Source organism: Schistocerca serialis, chromosome 1, assembly GCF_023864345.2.
Source record: "Schistocerca serialis cubense isolate TAMUIC-IGC-003099 chromosome 1, iqSchSeri2.2, whole genome shotgun sequence".
NCBI lineage: Eukaryota > Metazoa > Arthropoda > Insecta > Orthoptera > Acrididae > Schistocerca > Schistocerca serialis.
This window is the reverse complement of record NC_064638.1, coordinates 552,322,982-552,335,015: the sequence shown is the minus strand read 5'-3', so window position 1 is coordinate 552,335,015 and position 12,034 is coordinate 552,322,982.

The following is a 12,034-nucleotide window of genomic DNA, read 5'->3' as shown; positions in this document are numbered from 1 at the left end:
CGAGCTGGCCAGGTGAGGAAAACTTGCTACTTTTTCTCCATAGATTCTCCCATACAATTTGGCGTCGTTTTTTGTAATTTCTGTAGAGTATTTAGAGAACTGTGCTGCCTGTCAGTTGGATGTGAATTTTGTGCATCATAAAGATCAAATTAAAATCTGTTATACTCATTGTAGACTTAGATTTCGAAATCCCTTAAACACCCTGCAACTTTCGCATACCGCCCGGGGTGGCCGTGCGGTCCTACGCGTCTTGTCACGGTTCGCGTGACTCCCCCCGTCGGAAGTTCAGGTCCTCCCTCGGGCATGTGTGTGTGTGTTGTCCTTAGCGTAAGTTAGTTAAAGTTAGATTAAGTAGTGCGTAGGCCTAGAAACCGATGGCCTCAGCAGTTTGGTCCCATAATCCTTTCCACAAATTTCCAAAAACTTTCGCAAAACTAGACGACCCACAAATAACAAATACAACCTGCTGCGTAGTTCAGTTGTCCTTATTGTGACAGAGTATTCGTTGTGTGCAGTGGTAAAACGTAACGATAACTACTTTATGTCAAGACAAGACAACCAGCATTGCACTCTTGAGATGCAGCAAGCAACATCATTTTTATAGCAAGGTTTATAAATTGGGTCAAGGACATTCTACGCTCTCGACTCAACTTGATGCAAAGAAACATGTAAGTAGGCTGTTTATGTTTTCTCTATGTAAGTAGGCTGTTTGTAGGCTGTTTATGTTTTCTCTATGTAAGTAGGCTGTTTATGTTTTCTTATTGGCAACATTACGTAGCGCTCAATATGAAAATCACTGGCTGTGCTGTGTGCAGTCTGTGGCTAGTTTGCATTGTTGTCTGCCATTGTAGTGTTGGGCAGCGGCAGCTGGATGTGAACAGCGCGTAGCGTTGCGCAGTTGGAGGTGAGCCGCCAGCAGTGGTGGATGTGGGGAGAGAGATGGCGGAGTTTTGTAATTTGTCATGAACTGCTATATTTATATATGATGATATCAAGGTAAATACATTGTTTGTTCTCTATTAATATCTTTCATTTGCTATCCCTATCAGTAGTTAGTGCCTTCCATAGTTTGAATCTTTTATTTAGCTGGCAGTAGTGGCGCTCGCTGTATTGCAGTAGCTTGAGCAGCGAAGATTTTTGTGAGGTAAGTGATTTGTGAAAGGTATAGTTTAATGTTTGTCAGGGCCATTCTTTCGTAGGGAATTTTGAAAGTCAGATTGCGTTGCGCTAAAAATATTGTGTGTCAGTTTAAGCACAGTCACGTATAAATTGTTCAAAGGGGACGTTTCATATGGCGACCCTGCCAGGATACCTCACTGGAATCTTCTGATTTTTTCTTGTAGTTTGTGTAATTAGTGTAGATTTTGTTTATTGCTAGCGCGTAATTGTAGAGAAAATCTCCTTTGTAGTTGCAGTCTTTCATTGTTGTACAGTAAAACAGTTGTGGCATGCATGTAGATTTGCACCAAGTATTTCGCAGCTGCAATTAACTAGGTATTATTTTCAGTGCTATGTTAATGTGTTCTCTTATTTTTGCTCTTCAAATTGTGCTTTTCTGTGTTGTCGTGTGAAATATTGTGACAATAATGGCGTGTGACAAACGTAATACTAGGCTCCAAAGTAAACTGAGAAATGACAGTGAAGACGAAAGCAGTGTGATGGCGCCGCAGAGTAATGAATTAACAGACATTCAAAGTAGTAATTTGGTAACTGTTCATAGGGAAATGGAGCAGGCGGCAAACAATGGCGTGGACAGTGAAACAATTAGTGAAGAGGGACACATTATCGATCGATCGGTCGGCAACAGCTTGCCTCAGGAATCGGGAATGACAGGACACAATTTTGCAAATACTGTAGACTCAGGTTTTGGGTTCTCACCGTTTTCTCAAATGAGTCAAGACACATTTTCTGCTTGTCAAAATGTGAATGTTGCCGGTGCAACTTCACTGCCGAAACGCACTGAGGAACATGTTTCAGACACCAGTGCATTGTTATTACAATTAATGCAACAAATGGGACAAAAGCTTGAAAAGTTAGACACAATGGAACAACACCAGAGACAAACACAGCAACAGTTAGACACAGTGGAACAAAATCTCAAAAAGTTAGACACAGTGGAACAAAATCTCAAAAAGTTAGACACTACACTTGAACAAACACGTGCAGATTTAACCACTGAGTTACATAACATCGAATCGAAATGTCAAAAGGTCTGTAATGACGTAAAAACACAAATTTGTGAGCATTTCCAATCTATTTTTTCGCGTCATGAAAATGTATTACAGAATCACGAAGCAGCCATAAAAGAACTGCAGACTATTGTTCATGAAAATCATGAGACCTTGCAAGCTAAAATTGACTCAGTTGCATCTACCGATTCGGTTACGCAATTTGCAAGAACTCAGGAAAACTTAAAGGACACAGTAGATACCCTGAAAATTGGTTCAGAAAGACACATGGAGGAAATAAGTACACTATCGGAGAAAGTAGCCGAACTTTCGGATCAGGTCACTAACTTATCTACAAAGGTAGATGATGATCTGAATGACACAAGACCCGTAGCCTTCACTGACACAGAAGAGTATGAACAAATAAGAAAATTCAAACAAAATCAGAATCAAATTAATACACAACACCAAAGAGAAATCCGGGAAGTACAAGATCAGCTGACACAGGTAATACAAGAATTACGTACTTCAGAGGACACTCGCGCTCCATTACGGGAAGAGGGACATAGAAATACGGAACAAACACAAAATAATAACACAGGACACTTCGGAAATTATGAAAGAAATTGGCAAGGCGCATTGGATTTTGAGATGGAACCGCCGAAACGAAGTAACAATGACCGACATGCGACTCGCCGACATGACGATTTTGACTATAAGCTGTTCATTACTACACGTAAATTTAAAACATTTAAGAATTCTGGCAACGACATTCATCCACAAGCATGGCTCCATCAATTCTCTCATTGTTTTCCTCCCAACTGGTCATTAGAACACAGATTAGAATTTATGTGTGGCTATTTAGAGAATGAACCAGCAGTAAGAATGCGATCGGTCATTCACGATTGCCACAGTGAAGGAGAATTTTACCATGCCTTCCTCTCAGCATATTGGTCTCAAGCCACACAAGACCGAATAAAACATGGTATCATAATGATGAAACATTTCGAACAATCTGAATTCTCCAGTCTTGTGAAATATTTTGAAGACATGTTGCACAAGAATCAGTATCTTTCAAACCCATACAGCCCCTCAGAACTCATCCGCATTTGCTTAATCAAACTGCCTGAACATTTACGACATATTATTTTGGCAGGACGTTGCAAAGACGACATTGAAGCATTTCAGGGACTCTTACAAGAATTAGAAATTGACACTGACAGTCGCCGGATGCGAAAACAGGAAAACAATCACTACAGGTCACATACGTCACAATTCCGTGACGACAGAAACAATAACTGGACACGACAAGGCTATTCTTATAACGCAAATCGTGACCAAAACAGACACCACCCGTATGACAACCGTTGGCAGAGTAGTAATAATTACAGGGAAAGATCACCTCTCCGTGGTAATGACTATCACAGAGATAACCACAGAAACAGACAATATGGGAACCAAAACAATTATTACCAGGGGAGACAGAATAACTTCAGACGCAACAGTTCAGCGCGGAGTTACGATTCAGGGAGAAATTCTCCACCACGTGACCGACAAGGAAGAAACTACGGATTCTACCGAAATGACGACAGACGATATGATCATAACGACAGACGTCAATTGCATCAGAACTGGCGGGATTCAAACAGAGCAGGGCCCTCTCGAGGAGGTGAATTTGTAGAAGTTAGGTCTCCAAATCCCAATAACGACGCGCGCCAACAAAGAGACAATAGGCAATGACTCACACCGCTGGCAGCCACAAAACGTTCTTATGACACTAACGACGCATCTGCCGTAGCTAGTAATTGCGTAAAAATGGAAGACATTAGGGACATCTTACTCCAGGAACACGATGTAAAACATAACAACATTGCATATCCTGTGATTCACATTACTGTAAATGACGTAAAATTTACAGCAGTACTTGACTCTGGCAGTCCCATTTCAGTAATCAGTGAAACAGCCTTTAGCAAATGCAACAAATCGAACGATTGCCCCACACTTCCGTTACGTAAGATTAAATTACAAGGTGCAATCTTTGGAAAAAATGTAGATGTACGCCAACAAACCAACTTAGAATGCTTTTGTCAAAGCCACAGCTTCTCTATGAACTTTCTCATTGTTCCATTATTGTCGACGGAAATTATATTGGGAGTAGACTTTTTGAATGAATACAAAGCAATCTTAAACTTTCACGATGCTGAAATAAGTTTAGAGAAAGAAGGTAAGTCAATAGCTTTGAAATTTGAAGATTGGCTCTCAAACCATGACGAGGAAATTAATCGGCTTTACCTTCTGTTAGACAACAGTTCGGACTTTTCTACGGAACTAGACACTAACAATCACTCTGCAAGTACTGACAGGGATGATATCGACGGCGCATTTGACACTAATAAGTTAATTCAGAATAAAATTCAAACAATTGAGAATTGTAATGACACTGATAGGCAGGACCTTTTTGAGATTTTACAAGCACATTCCACAGTTTTTACTCACAAAACAGGAACAATCAAGGGATTTCAATACCAATTTCGTGTTTTGTGTTAGACCATACGTAATTCCGGCGCATTATAGGGACCGTGTTAGAACAGAAATACAATCTATGCTTAATGAGGGCATTATTGAGCCTGCAGTAAGCTCATACAACAATCCATTACATGTTGTTGAGAAGAAAAATGGATCGATCAGGCTTGTCTTAGATTCGAGACAAATCAATACGATCATTATTCCTGAAACAGACAGGCCGCAAACGTTAGAAGAACTTCTACAAAATTTTAATGGTGTAAAAGTGTTGTCTTCCATTGATCTCAGATCCAGCTTTTATCAGATCGAACTTCATCCAGAATGTAGAAAATACACAGCTTTCCTTTGTTTCGGCGTTTGTTATCAGTTTCGGAAACTTCCTTTTGGTTTGAACATTTCTTCGGCAGCATTCATTCGTGGGTTAAATTCCATATTACCTGAGTTCTTAAAACGTCACATCACCTTATATGTGGACGATATTCTGATAGCAGAAGCTTCATGGGAACAACATAATCGCATCCTCAACAGTTTGTTACGTATTTTTGCAGAATCTGGAATTACAGTTAACTTGGAAAAGTCTGAATTCGGTAGGACAAAGGTGAAGTTTTTGGGACATATTATTTCTTCTGAAGGGATTCAACCGGATCCTGAAGAGTTAGAAGCAATCAGAGCCATTCCAGTTCCATCCACAAAAAGACAAGTCCGCAGTTTTATAGGTCTCGTAAATTTTTACCGTCGTTTTCTGAATATGCAAATTCTTGTTACACCAAAACTTTGTTCTCTCACTGGAAAAAATACTATTTGGAACTGGGACGAACAAGCACAGTTGGAATTCAATTCTTTGAAAGAAGCGTTACTTCACGCGCCAATCTTAGCTCATCCAGATCTGTCACAAGATTTCTGCCTTAGCACGGATTCTTCTAAAGTCGGTCTTGGTGCCCATTTATTTCAAGAAGCCATAGAAAATGGCACTACCATTCAGAAAACCATTGCTTTTGCTAGCCGTGTGCTAACAAAATCGGAAAAAAATTATTCCGTTACTGAATTAGAAGCTTTAGCTATCGTTTGGGCATTTAACAAATTCCGTTTCTTTCTTTCTGGTAAGCACGTAAAAGTATACAGTGATCATCGTGCATTACAATTTCTTATGTCTTCAAAATTAAATCATGACAGGTTAAAACGTTGGGCATTGTTTCTGCAAGAATTCCGCTTCACAATAGTCTACATTCCCGGCAAGGAGAACATTGTTGCGGACGCACTGTCACGCGCACCGGCTGGGCTTGAGAAAAGTACCACAGAAGGCAACCTCGAGAAAAATTTCAGTATTCTTTACATTCAGAAAGTCGCCTTTGAAAACTTCATCACCACATCTTTAAAGGACATTGCTCATGAACAAGATAAAGATCCGATTTGGAAAGACATCAAGAGCAAATGGCATGAAAAGACACACACACAGATTCGGCATTATTATCTGGTTAGAAACAACATACTGTTCAAACGCTGCACTGTTGATGACAAGCTATGGGTACTTTGCATTCCTGACGATTTTGTTAATAAGCTCATTTGGTACATTCATTTCAGCTACGCACATTTTGGTCCACGAAAATGTTATCATATTCTTCGAACGACTTGTTATTTTAACAATATGGAAAAGAGAATTCGAAGAGTCTTGTCTATTTGTAAACTTTGTCAAAAGGCGAAACCATCTACTGTCTCACATCGTGCTCCGTTGTTTCCTATCATTCCTTCTAAATTAAAAGAATTTGCTGCTGTTGATCTCTTGGGACCGCTTGTCAGAACATCTAATGGATTTTCGTACGTTCTAGTCGCTGTTGAACTTACTTCAAAATTTCTTTCTTTCACACCGTTACGTAAAGCCACTGGACGGTCTGTATCAAACGCCTTTGTTAAAAATTTCTTACGTGAAGTTGTCCACGTTGCTAAAGTCATTTCAGATAACGGACCGCAATTTAGATCTGCTGTTTGGTCACGCATGTTTCGCAACCATAAAATCAAACCTGTTTTTATTTCATTGTACTCACCACATTGTAACCCCTCCGAACGGATTATGAAAGAAATCAATAAGCTCTGCAGGCTTTATTGTCACAGAAAGCATCAGCATTGGGACAGATATTTACACTTATTTCAAAACGTGCTGAATGAAATGCCTCATGATTCCACTGCTTTACCACCTACTCTTGTACTAAAGAATGAAGAACCACCGAACAGAATCAGAGAGCTTGTACCTTTCCCGAATACACATAAACTTCGACACAAAGACATAATTGATTTGGCTCTTAAAAATATAAAATCTGCAGCAGACAAAAGGAGAAAACTACACGGTAAAGCAAATGCAAAGAAGTTGTATATTGGTCAGAAGGTTCTCATTAAAGCTCATTCATTGTCACATAAGAAGAAACACTTGAGTCACAAATTCTTTCTAGTTTACAATGGACCTTACAGAATCCGACGTATACCACATGATAATTGCGTTGAAGTTGAAACTCTGCGTACTAGGAAGAGTAAAGGTTTACACCACATTTCACATGTAAAACCGTTTATTGAAAGATAATCTGCTTTTTAACTTTGTCTTTGCCATAAAACTTTTCACTTCACATTTCTAGTATGCTTTGTCAGACTTAAGAAACTGTTAACATGCAACAATGTTTGAAGTTAAATATCCAGTCTAGAACGTAGGGAACATTTTTAAACAGAAATGACGAATGCATTGTTATAGTGAACAGACGACACAGTGTTGTATTTGTACATTCTTGCTTGTTAGTTGCACGATTACGTAACGACTATCAGGCTTACATACTTAGGACACATACTGGTACTGCTAATGAGATTTTAATGCAACATTTTGGTTTACTTGAAAATACATTCTGGGTTTAAAGTACTTTCTGTGAGATACCAGACGACAGAGTGATTAGTTTATGTGACAGATACACGATTTTATCACGACGCTACTAATGAGTGACAATTTACAATGTTGCTTTTGCGCTATATCTGTTTTATATCTGCTCAGTTTTTCTGAATTATTCTGGAAAGTAAAACAGGTTTTAGTAGTAACTGTTGTGGTATAGCAACAATGAGACAGCCTTTTTCGTGGCACAACATTACGTTACTGTACAGTACTTTCTTCATCACGGCAATAAGCGTAATAACTAAGACATTTATACGCAAAGCATTTCACTTTTGTATATTATGAGGTAAGTACATTGACTTCTGCAGAACTTAGCTTTCGGAGGACGATAATTACGACACTTCCACAGAGATTATGTTGCAACAAGACGCACATTTAGCGCTACAGGACACGTATTTGAGTGATTAATTTTGTACTTACAACATTTATTTTTAAAGATATTTGAAGTACAATGATACAAAGGTTTTCAGTGATACATTTCATTTCATTACTGTAATCTGTAACACCTGAGGGTATAATTACATTAATCCTCAGGGGGGTACACGCTTACTTTGTGTACCATGTGTGTGGCAAGCACAAGGAACCCTAGCTAATATGGTATTTGCTTATACAACTTTACACATCGGTACCATATTTCTCTAACACACAAATTACACAGCTATCTGATCATTTAACTCAGAGAGACAAACATTTATTTTACTATATCAGTGACAGATGTTTACGTAATTACACCGTTGGAACTTCACACTTACGAAATTGTATTTTGTCTGTACTTTGTAAACTGTTCATATTTTTTCGGAACCATTGTGATACTATGAGAGCTTTGAATGATATATTTGGTAAGGGAGCATGATTTTAAAGTACGTTTGAGGTAGATGACACTATTGAAATGAGCCGAGAATTTTTTTTACGTTTTGAAATTATTGGAGGAAGTTACGACGATTTTGAGATTTGACTGAAGTGTTATGATGTTATTATTACGACGACGATGTGTACTATGCTGTTGAGGTACGTTTATGATAAATAAGCTGATGCTATATGAGGAATCTGATTATGCTATGTAGCTATTATGATGAAATATTGAAGACGTGTTGATGAATATGAATATGTATATGTGTAATAAGGTAAGGAATAAGGAGTAGGGGTTAGGGACTCTGATTTATGTAAAGGTTGTTGGAAACCAAGAATCGTACTTTAAGAGTTATGAAATGTGTGTGTATATGCATGAATGTATTACAATGCAGACGAAAATTTTTTGGACACTGTTATATCAATAGCATTTTGTTTCTACAGATTTGCAACGCTAATTCTTGACCTGTGAAATATTTCTATGTGAGACTGTCACTGTAGCGGAAACTGCTGTCGTAAATATTTCCGTACGAAAGTTAAGTGACCACCTGCACGTAATGCGTTGTGGCGCCCAGCTGGGCCAGCCGCCCGGAGAAAAAGCCATTAGGTGGAGAAAAAAAAAAAAAAAAAAAAAAAAAAGAGGCCATTAACCTCGCTTCTGACATTCCTTTGTAGAAAACATCGCAAATACGACACGCTAATAATAACTTGGAAACATTCTTACATCTGCAAACCTGATAATGACACGTGTCTTTCTATGAGAATTGAGAGCTACTGACTTACGAAATGCCACATAGCTATTGAACGATATTTTTATGCTTTGTACATAATTGCTTATTTCATTTGATACCTGTTTTCCAGCTGTGTTGCAGCATTGCTTTTATAAAATAAAATGCATTTGCTAATGTGAACACTTTCTGTCAACAGATCTATTAAATAATTATTTTATGATCCACATTCTTTAAAAAAAGGAGCACTTGGAAAGGAAAGAACAATAAGAAGGAACTAGTAACAGTAACACATAATTTTCTTTTCAAGTACATGGTAATATTTCTTTTTACAATCAGTTGTTGTGGTGCACCACTTTAATTACATAGATATTAAGATGTGAATATACATTTCCCTTATCTGCATTGTTGTTTTTACTGTAATATCTTTTCTGCTTGAGCTTTGTCATGTATAGATATAAGTTTTATATTTTTTTATATTTGCTGCTGCTGTTTGCCAGGCATAGTGCTACTGAACTTTAATTTGTGTTACTCTGCTAAGCCAATTTTACTACTCATTGATTTTTCATGTTGCTGCACATTGGCTCATATTAGTTGTAATTTTGCATTTTATCTGTTAATTTAGATTTGCTGCTGCTTGCTTTGCAAATTGGCATTTTTTTTCATTGCTGTTTATATTAATTGTTTTATGTGCTGCTGCATTGCCTCGTCCCTTAGTTTAGCATCTGAGCTCAGTAGATTTAAGTTAGCTTAAGAGGGGGTAGACTATATAAGAAACTGACTATGGAGAATAGGTAAAGAATGCATTGAGAAGTTATACAAAAAAAAAGTACAGAAAACAGGTTTAGGTAGGATTTTCTTGGAAATAAATGTTGAGGTGAGAAATGTGTGAACATATAAATACAGAAAGCATGCTTAGATAGAATTTTTTTTGGTGGAAACAAAGGATGAAATAAGAGGACAGATATATGAAGTTTTGGGTTGGACTGTACCAAATGTTACACTGAAAACGAACCCTACCCTTTCCTATTGGTGTTATCCCACTATGTGTTTGTGTACCCTTGTGTAGTTGTTTTCTTCCTGTCTCTGTGTAGTTTCATAGAATTTTTTCCTCTTTTAATATTAAGCTACATTCACTATGATGAGGAATACTGTTATCCTCAAATATAATTGGCATTAATAATATGTTATTTACTTTGTAAAGATGTTAGACATTATTCATTCTGTTTAAATGCTCATGTGTGAAGTTGATGTTTCGCAAGTTATTCTGATCTTCTATGTATGTACTCATGTCATAATTCCTGTAACACTGACGTATATGTCTATTTCTATTCTTTTGTAAAGCCTGTACTACAAATGTTATCTGTATTGTTATGTTTTTAATGATGTATTTTGTACCTTTGTTATTGTATTCTTATGTTATAAAATTGTAATTGTCACCAGTTCATGATATTATTAACTTGTTAGTTACATTTCACTGCACACGTTTCTGTTGGTCATAGTATGTGGACAATATGTGAGAAGTAGGGACTGTTAGTGTTTGCACGTGTGTTAATAATTCAGCAAGGGACTGGATAACAGCATTGCTGGTTCTAAGGACAATTCCAAAAACTTTGTGAGTGCACAAGTGGTGGTTATGGACTTGCTATATTATCCGCAAGACTCTTCAATGGTGATTGTGCACCTGCACAGTCACAACAGATGGCTGTTGGTTATCTCTACAAGGACTACAGTGGGTCTGCATCTTTGATGACCCACCAATACCATTATCTCTACAAGGACTACAGTGGGTCTACACCTTTGCTGACTCACCAATGCCATTATTTCTACAAGGACTGCAGTGGGTCTACACCTCTGGTGGCCCACCAATACCACAATCTCTACCAGGACTACAGTGGGTCTGCTCTGTGATGACCTACCTACCAATACTCTTCAAAATTTCTACTGACTCTGCTGTGGGTTTGCTCTGTTGTGGCCCATTACCTGTCTGCATGTCGAGAGTCAGCACTGTCTTTCCGTTGGAAGGACAACACTACTTCTTCAAGACTGCATGGAAATCCACTACTTCCCTGTGCATTTTCTTCTACTGCTCAGACTTTGAGAAAAACACTATATTTTACCGTAATGAATGATCAGGACTGTCTTTATGGACTGTGAGAAAATTTTAGCTTTTGACCAACATTGTATCAATAAGTGTGTGCATTTGATTTCTTTGTTATTGTAATTATGAAAAATTTTATCAAATCATTATTGGCCACTGCCCAAAAAAAAATTTGTAAAATTTTTTGTGGGGAGCATGGGGGCTATGTAAGTAGGCTGTTTATGTTTTCTCTATGTAAGTAGGCTGTTTGTAGGCTGTTTATGTTTTCTCTATGTAAGTAGGCTGTTTATGTTTTCTTATTGGCAACGTTACGTAGCGCTCAATATGAAAATCACTGGCTGTGCTGTGTGCAGTCTGTGGCTAGTTTGCATTGTTGTCTGCCATTGTAGTGTTGGGCAGCGGCAGCTGGATGTGAACAGCGCGTAGCGTTGCGCAGTTGGAGGTGAGCCGCCAGCAGTGGTGGATGTGGGGAGAGAGATGGCGGAGTTTTGTAATTTGTCATGAACTGCTATATTTATATATGATGATATCAAGGTAAATACATTGTTTGTTCTCTATTAATATCTTTCATTTGCTAACTATCCCTATCAGTAGTTAGTGCCTTTCATAGTTTGAATCTTTTATTTAGCTGGCAGTAGTGGCGCTCTCTGTATTGCAGTAGCTTGAGCAGCGAAGATTTTTGTGAGGTAAGTGATTTGTGAAAGGTATAGTTTAATGTTTGTCAGGGCCATTCTTTAGT